This window comes from Bombus impatiens, unplaced genomic scaffold (genome assembly GCF_000188095.3).
Source record: "Bombus impatiens unplaced genomic scaffold, BIMP_2.2 scf_0136, whole genome shotgun sequence".
Classification (NCBI taxonomy): domain Eukaryota; kingdom Metazoa; phylum Arthropoda; class Insecta; order Hymenoptera; family Apidae; genus Bombus; species Bombus impatiens.
Window position 1 is genome coordinate 1,656,296 of NT_176555.1, and position 8,345 is coordinate 1,664,640.

An 8,345-nucleotide genomic window follows, 5' to 3' on the forward strand; every position below is an offset into this window, starting at 1 on the left:
CGACAACGACGGTCAGGGTGGTCCACGACGCGCGACATCCTCGTACCGGTCGTCGAAGTCTCCGCGTGCTCGCTACACGTTCGCCAGCATTGTCGAATCCTCTCCGTTGCTATTCCAGTCTTCTTCCTCTAGAATCGACACTATGTCGACCACAATGTCCTCCGGAATACTCGAAAAATCTCCGAACTCTGAGCGACGAATCCTGTGATCAACAAACGTCGTGTCACGCTCGATCTTCCCTATTTCGTATCGATCGAAAGGATCGTCCTGTTTTTATCGTGTTCCGGAGAGCAAGAACTTCCAGCGAATCCAGATCCAGGGACCACACACAGTCGTGGAAGAGTTCGTAGAACGGTCGACGATCGCAGTAGAACACGAGACGAACGGACAAACAGACGAACGGATACAAAGAACGCGCCAAGAGCCAACCGTTCGCCGGCTCGGGCTGAGTCTCACTGACTCGGTTGTTGCGTTGCCCGCCAGCTCTGGCCGCGACGTGTTTCGCTCGATAGAGAGGGAGAGAGAAGCATGCAGGGGAAGAAAGAGCGACAGAGACGAGTAGGAAACTTGTGTAGAGGGGGTTGTAAGGCCCTTCCATCGAACCCCTCCATAGTAGAGGCCTACCGGGTGCCCAGGGCTTCGACCATTATCTCTGTTAGGCAGCGCTGCCCCGCGCCACAGACGATCCAGAGGGACGAGGTTCCAAGGGCTTTATTATATTTACGAGGCGTTATCGAGTCAATCCAACAATATTGATTCCGCGCCGCGAAGAGATCGGCCATCTTAAAGAACGCCCAATACATGGACCCCCTTTGGTTACGCGTTCCCTCGCTACCGGAGGGCTCGTGGCACTCTCGCTCTTATTTTTTACGCTCGCAATTTCTTAATAAGGATCTCTCATTCTGCTCAAGTTCTTCCAAATTTGATGTTAATCGAATCGTACATCGAATCACTCATTGAGTTTATCGAATTTCGACGAGCCACGAAATCGGAGCTTGCAAAATATAAATTAGAAAATAAGTGAGTTACAACTGCTTCTCTTTAGAGGAGTAGACAATTTTTTTTATAGATATAAGTACTATAAAGGAGCAATTGATTCTGAATTGGTTCCGATGGTTGTCGACTAGTTGTTCCGATCGTTGAAAATTGTGAACCTCATCGATCGTCTGACTTTACATCCTCGCTATATCTTTTCTACAACGAGTACTTGTATGTTCCTGACGTTAGTTCCGTGCGCTGAAGAATGTGAATGGAATGCATTAGCATGAATAGAGCTGGAGGCATCTAGTTCCGTTCGGCGTTCGGTAAATTCTTCGTTCGACGATCTCGATTTGCTGTCTTCTCTGGACAGAATAGTTTAGAACATGAGGGAGAGTATGCGGGTTTTCGTTTACAGAGATTCTTCTTGATTCGTCATGACACGCGGTTACATAGGGGTGACCTCCTCCGCTTGGAAGCTTTTTTAGATAGCTCTTGGTGGATAGCAAACACGACGCACTGTGAGTGAGACGTTTTCGATTCCATGCCGGCGGAAGTTGTGGAACATAGTAATTTATTCTTTGTCCAGTCAATCGTTCCGTTCCTTTTCTTCTTCGTTTCCATCAGTTTTTTCTCCTTCCCGCGCTTCCAACGGGATGACCTCTTCTCTCGTAGCGGGAATAAAAACGAGTTTCTCGTACGAATTAGATGTCCTTTTGAATTATTGTGTCGGTCCTTACCTGACTCGTTGCCGGGGTCATTGTCTTTATAATCCCGAGATCTCGTTTTAGCCCTGCTCGTACTATAGTCTTGATTTAGGTGAATTCTATTACGCCCTACTCTCGGCATACATATTGTCATATTAAAGTCGGGATCTTTTTTAAGTCGGCATGGCTCTTTCGTACGTGATGAAATAAGAATAATCCATTCATATTTGAATGTTTTCTTCCTCCCCGTGTTCCTTCTCAATTAACGGAACCAAGGATTTAGAATTCTTCATCCGTATAGTGAATTCTTTGTTTCTTTTCGAACGATCCTTGCAGCCTTTCAACATTGCCAAAATGATCAACATCGCCATTTGTGGATCTGTGAATTAAAAAACATCATCATTCTTTCCTACTTTTCTATATCCGGGACACCTTTACGATCGTTATCCAAGTATTTGTTCAATTTCAAGATTCCCAGCACAAAAAGAAATTACTTCACAATCAATTTACTCTGATTAAATCCATGTCGTCCGGAGCACAGTAGCTCTATATTGTGCCATTAGCGGTGACTTGAACGTTCAGAAATAACACCGTCTTCCAGCAATCTTAAGCTTTTTCATTTCACAGTGACGTTCAAACGTAACGCAGGAATAACCCAGGGCGATTTTTTGACGGAAACGAATAGCGCCATCAAAAAGTACACGTTACCATTGAACATCCAGAGAACAGACAGTACATGCTACGTCAAGAACATTATGGGGTAATAATCGCAAACAAAAAGACACTTCCCGATGTCTGCTTACGGTGAACTGGTTACGAACGTGTCCTCACCAGCAGCCGATTCTTCGTAGCGTGGCGTGTGTTCAGGTGCACACGTGGGTGTGTGGGTGGCCGCGTAACAGCTGATCGTCGTTGTTGATCAGAATGGTCGAGCAGGAAGCTGCGGACATCCTCGTGGCCGCGACCATTTGTACGCGGGCTGCTTTGGAATTTCATCCGTATTAGATTCGAGCGGAATGATAACGATACCGTATCTCGGCCTTTCTCCCACTCGCACCTCGGCCCTTTTTTCATTCGGCTCACTGCTCCGGATGTCTTTTCTATCTCCATTTTTGGTTTCTATTCTCTGCCTATTATAATTTGACATTCTCTATGCTTCTTGATCGTTCATGCCACATGAGATTCGATTAATTTTTTCATCAATCCCAAGGATCATTTTGTATGCTCTTTTTCTTTCGCGTTCTTTCGTGTTCATTGGCGTTCGAGGGTTACGCAAGAATTCAAGTAGACAGACTTTCTGGACAGAAAGTAAACGTGTCATGTGCCAATAGCAAGACGTTTAATTGACTTCGTGATGTAAAACACATTGCTTAAGCTTGAACAATCGCGACTATTAAATATAGAATCGCGAATAATTAGTCGAGTACCATTTCGACGCAAGTTACGATCGACCAGTTTTATATCCCATTAAATTGTTTATCGTTGATCTAAGTGAATATGCGGTGGAGTTGGAGAAACCTTGAGCAAACGGAGAAACATCGTTTATTCATGTGATCTATGCGTGGATTATTTTGTACGACGCATCGCGTATACCTCATAACGATATCGATCGACGTAAAAACAACGGGGGACATTAATGAACGGCATAAATGCTAATACCGTTACTCGATTCAAGAATTGAATTTTACGATTAGGCATCGTCCTACAGTATCGTATCTACCGTTTCATATAAATTCAATGCTTGAAATATATATGTGATGCAAACATCGTTTGTCCGTTTATAACATCTCGTTGAATAGAAACAAGAAATCCGTAAATCTTCCTATACCGGAAGTAGAAACAATCTTAGGCTTAAAAATCTTTGATATTGGTCCTGAAGATGTCGGTAATTGCTTCAGAACTCTTACGTATGAAATGCAAAGAGCACATTGGGCTTTACTAATAGAAATGAAACGGATAGAGAGAGGAATAAAAAAAGAAGGAGAAGATCCTAGTTTCTCAAATTTCTTAGTTTCCCAAATCCTACCACGATTTTTTAACGTATGTTCACTTGACTTAAAGAACATCTCGAGGAACGAGAGTTCTTTTCTAATCCTCGTGAAAGCGCGCTCTGGCTGTGTGCTCACGGAAGGTAAGGGAGGAGACTTGATGAACTTGCCTCGTGAATCACCTCGCCTATAAAAATCGGCGCCGATGCGTGAGAGAGATAATGGCGGGGAGGAGCGGTAACAACAGGTTTGCTTATGTACGCACTTACACTGGCCCCGTTGGAGCAGGGATAGGGCCGGGGAGCAGGAAACTCGAAGAGCAGCGACGAAGAAGGCGGCCGCGCGACCGCAACGCGTGCACCTCCAGCGGGAATGCACGCACACGTCTGGTGAGTGCACGCTTGCGCTTGAACCTGATGCAGGTGAGTCAGTGCGCGAAACGCGCTAACGCCACGAGGCTAACGTTCGAGTTCAGAGTTCCGCAGGTTGCGCGAGGGTGGCATTCTACCCGTGTCGCGTTACGTTTATTGGTGTGGCGAGAGGGAGTTACGAAGCAGCTGGTGGTCTCTCGAATTGTTCGAGTTCACTGCTTGTCTTTTGTCGAGCAATAGAAATTACATATAAGGTTTCAACGAGAATTTTAGGGAAATGTTCCTATGATAAGATATCAATTTCCAATATAATAATTTCAGATGATTCTGTCGTATTTAGTGAAAAGTTTATAACACCATGCAGACGACCATTCGGTTATCTTCTCAAATCGACCAGCACACCAAGAAAACACCCTGCGATTATCATTTCTAACCGTGAAGCAAAAACGAAACATTCGTGCGCGATCATTTTCGAAACGTGCAATCATCACCTTCGGCCCGTTGTCCCTTCGGACGTTCGACGAGCAATTACGGACTCGGCCGCGAGAAATCGGCGAGGCAAAAAACGAATTTTGATGCACTTTAATCCGATAAACTTGGTTACCGTGTAACAGTCGACACGGAAAATCGAACGAGCTACGAGCTAACGAGAGATTCCTAAAGTATCCAACTAAATAATCTTCGCAACGCGAACAGATACGCCTGGAATCAATCGCCGCGATCAACGTTAATTATACGCGAATCCCACACACGTGAGGGGCTTTCGTCGATTCACATTCAATTAGCCTTGCCGAATGCCTGGGCGCACCTTCGCGATACAACGATAGCGCGGCACTCTCGATGGGGAAGGACCCTAATCGATTACGTGCCAGGACGATTGAGAAATCCAGCCATTGTTCGCAGCTGTCGATACGAGCCACGGGATACGTTCCACAGGATTCTTCACATTCGACGGAAACCGTTGATTTCGCAGGTGTTCCATCTCCATTTAATGTATTTTTTCTGTACGTTACGTGGTTTGTAATATCGGTGATTACGTCATTTATGTGTGGTATCGAGACACGACAGACGTGTAATTAAACGGTGGGTGTTTTTTGGTTGGTTAATTTAAACGAAGATAATATAACGGTTGTGTAAGCCAACGCTGTGATTTGATAGCATATTTACATACGATGGTAGTTTAATGTGCTACGCGCTCTTTCGTTTGACTTTCTCTTGTGTTCATATTATTCATTTATGCGGGTACACTTGTTCCTTTTTCTTCCATATGTCTCTTTTTAATACTTCCTGCATTTTCTGTCTATCAGTAGGTACTATATCATGGTCAGCGTGTTGACAGTCACGAGAATAACGATTTGTACGGTATAGGCGTTTCAATCTATTCCAGCCTCGCTAACAAGTCTGAGGTTCGTAAACGTGAAAACATAGGAAACCGAGACGGATAGAAAAATCGATTCGAAGCGGCGTAAAATCCAGGCGAGGCTTAACCCAGATCTTTACTCGAGTGTCGTAAAGCAGCGATAGATTCTAATCTGAAGGAACAACCGGAGGCGAAGTTCGCTATCTTTTCGTTACGCAAGATCGTCTACCGATCGTAAATTTTATCGCCGGCCAGGGATTAATCTGTAAAGGCAATTTGGAATCGTTCACCGGTACCGCAATGGTGACAAAAAGCCGATTCGACGATATCAGCGATGAAAACGGTTTCAATTTGAATTTTGATCGCTTCGGGCGTGATTGTCCGACGAGAAATTCACGTAGGCGTGTTAGAATGCGCCAGTGTGTATCACGGAACGAAATGCCGATTAATTTACAGTCGTCGGTCCCTTTCTTTCTTTTTATTTTTCTTTATTTTAGCGATTCGACGACTAATCCAAGAACAACAAAACTAGCGCGAATTCGATCGAATCGAGGTTCGAAAACGAGATTTCGTTGATGACGATGGCCAATCGGGGAGAAAACGAGGAAGTCGAAAACCAGTTGGCGAAACGTGGGACGCAATAAACCACGTCCTAAGCCGTTTTGAACACCTTTTAACGTGTCCACAGGAACGCATTTGGCAACCATAGATATTATATCTTTATTGTCATAACGTGACGTTGGGCGGAGCCAGTTTAAATGGAAAATGTTTTTAGAGCACTATTAGGTAATGGCGATGGAGCACTCTATTAGTTTACAAAGACAATTTGTTCTGTCATTTATTTTTTTTTGCTAAAGTGTAATGAAAAACCACTTTATCCACCATAATATTAATTACTAATTACGCTTAACTACTCTGTCTCAATAGAAGCTTATAAATGCATATTGGTTCTAAAGATAAAACGCTGTTTCTATCTCGTCTCTGTCTCTAAGCTGTTGATAGCTTTTATAACCAGCTTTAAAAATATAAGTCGACTACGCAATAAGTTTCCACTCACAGTTGCTAATATCAAAGAGCATCTTAAAATTTCCAGTACGTAAATTTTTCATTTACCTGTCAATATAAAGAAATATCATTGATATAACGAACTATCTATAGACATAATTAATACTAGTTAATAACAGATCGATACTTTCACCCTCACTAAACGACATCCTTATTTCATATGGAAACATTTTAAATCGTACCTATTACTCCTACACGTAACACGGTCAAATTTATCCACAGTAGATACATTCCCAACTAGTCAGACTGCTTCGAATTCTAGGCGTATTTATTGCGTTTCGTTACACCATAGCCAATCCCATTAACTCTGTTTCTCGATTCTGCCTTGGTTGAGAGATAGCTTTCAGCCACCTATAAGTCGCTTCTGCGGTGCTGTACACCGAATAGCGATTGCGCGTGGGCGTGGAGGATCGCAGAATCGAGAGGCACGAGCTGCTCGATCGCTGGATAAGTCCTATCGCGGTCGTGTACTTGAACTTCACCTTGCGCACAGGTGAGCAGGGATGCTGTTCAATAACTGTATTACTTCATCGATAATCCTGTATATACTAGCAGTAACTTAAGACTAGTCACGTGTTTGCGTTACACATCAAGATATGTGTCTGGCTCACGGTTTGGTTCAGTGCTTGAAAATCTACCATAAGTTACCAGTTACCATTGGAAATATTTCTGTGCCTATCGTACGTATGCGTTATATGAAACATTCTGGAATTTCATTAGCATTATAATGAGACTCGCTTGTCATAATTATATTTGTGACGCACATTATATATTTATAAAAGGTGCGCACAAGTGTCTGAATACTTCCGTGAGTTTGCGTACCTACTTACTTGGATCGTAAAGCATCGTCGTATAGGAAGCTAAGATTATTATTAGTAATAATTGTGTCGATATTTATAGGAACGATGGTGAAATTGACAACGTGACGATTAGACGAATTACGAACATGTTTTCTTGGTTGAGTCATTACCCGGTTTTTCGATACCTGGAATGTGCGTTTGTTCGTAAAACGGGGTAATTATCGCGGGGAACAACGAGGCGGGATTTCGTTGGTATTTGAAAGAGTATCCCCGGGGCTTTCTTTCTTGGTGAAATCTTCGCGTTTAAAGCGATCGCTCGCGGCTCCTCGCTTAGCGTACGTGGCGCTTAATCTCGCGTAAATTCCAGCGGCATTCACTCCCCTCAGTCGTGGCTAACGACTAGTCGCCTGAAGAAGCTAGCGAACTCGCTTTCTGCGTCTGATGAACTCTGCGAACTGTTCGTAGTAATTACGAATATGGCTTCCACCTAGAGCTACGTAAATTTTCAACAATATCTTCTTTTGCCATTCGAACCAGTTAATCATTAAGTTCGTATCATTGATCGTATTAATTTTGTCTGTTTGCGAATAGATTTACGGTAATTCTTCCTTCGTCATGTGTACATACATTTTTTCCACATACTGGTTTTAATCAAACTTTAATCTCACGGAGACACCGAGGATGAAGCTCAAGGTATCATTACGATAAGCTCGCGATAAAAGCTCGTGCTCAGGTACCAATTATCGCTGGTAGAATACATTACGATCCAGGCGTTGTATTATTTACGACGCGGTATCGAACGTTGTTCCAGAGATACCGTTAAATCTCCCTCGTGAGAGAAAGAGGGTGTGCCGAGTGCGAGAACTTTTTGGACAGACGAAATCATCACTCGTCGCGAATTCACGAGCGCTTGCTTGGGTCGAGAGCGAAGAAGTAATACCGGCCCGGGTCTGTTCCGGCCATCTCGTGATTAATCGGCAACGCAACGGTAATTATAACATGTGTACGAATGATTACCAGTACGCGTAACCATACGTTTGCCCCGCGTCCCACAATAAGTCATCGACGCGGCTCGG

General features: G+C 43.7%; 2 protein-coding genes across 2 annotated transcripts in view; one reads left to right on the forward strand and one right to left on the reverse strand.

Annotated features, from left to right (window-relative positions):
- LOC100744169 (TSC22 domain family protein 1) overlaps window positions 1-8,345 on the reverse strand; it is a 103,962-nt gene that overhangs the window by 78,085 nt on the left and 17,532 nt on the right. The gene's annotated exons all lie outside the window — the stretch shown is intronic.
- Window positions 1-8,345, forward strand: part of LOC112212246 — a 61,952-nt gene that overhangs the window by 42,488 nt on the left and 11,119 nt on the right. The window lies entirely within an intron of this gene.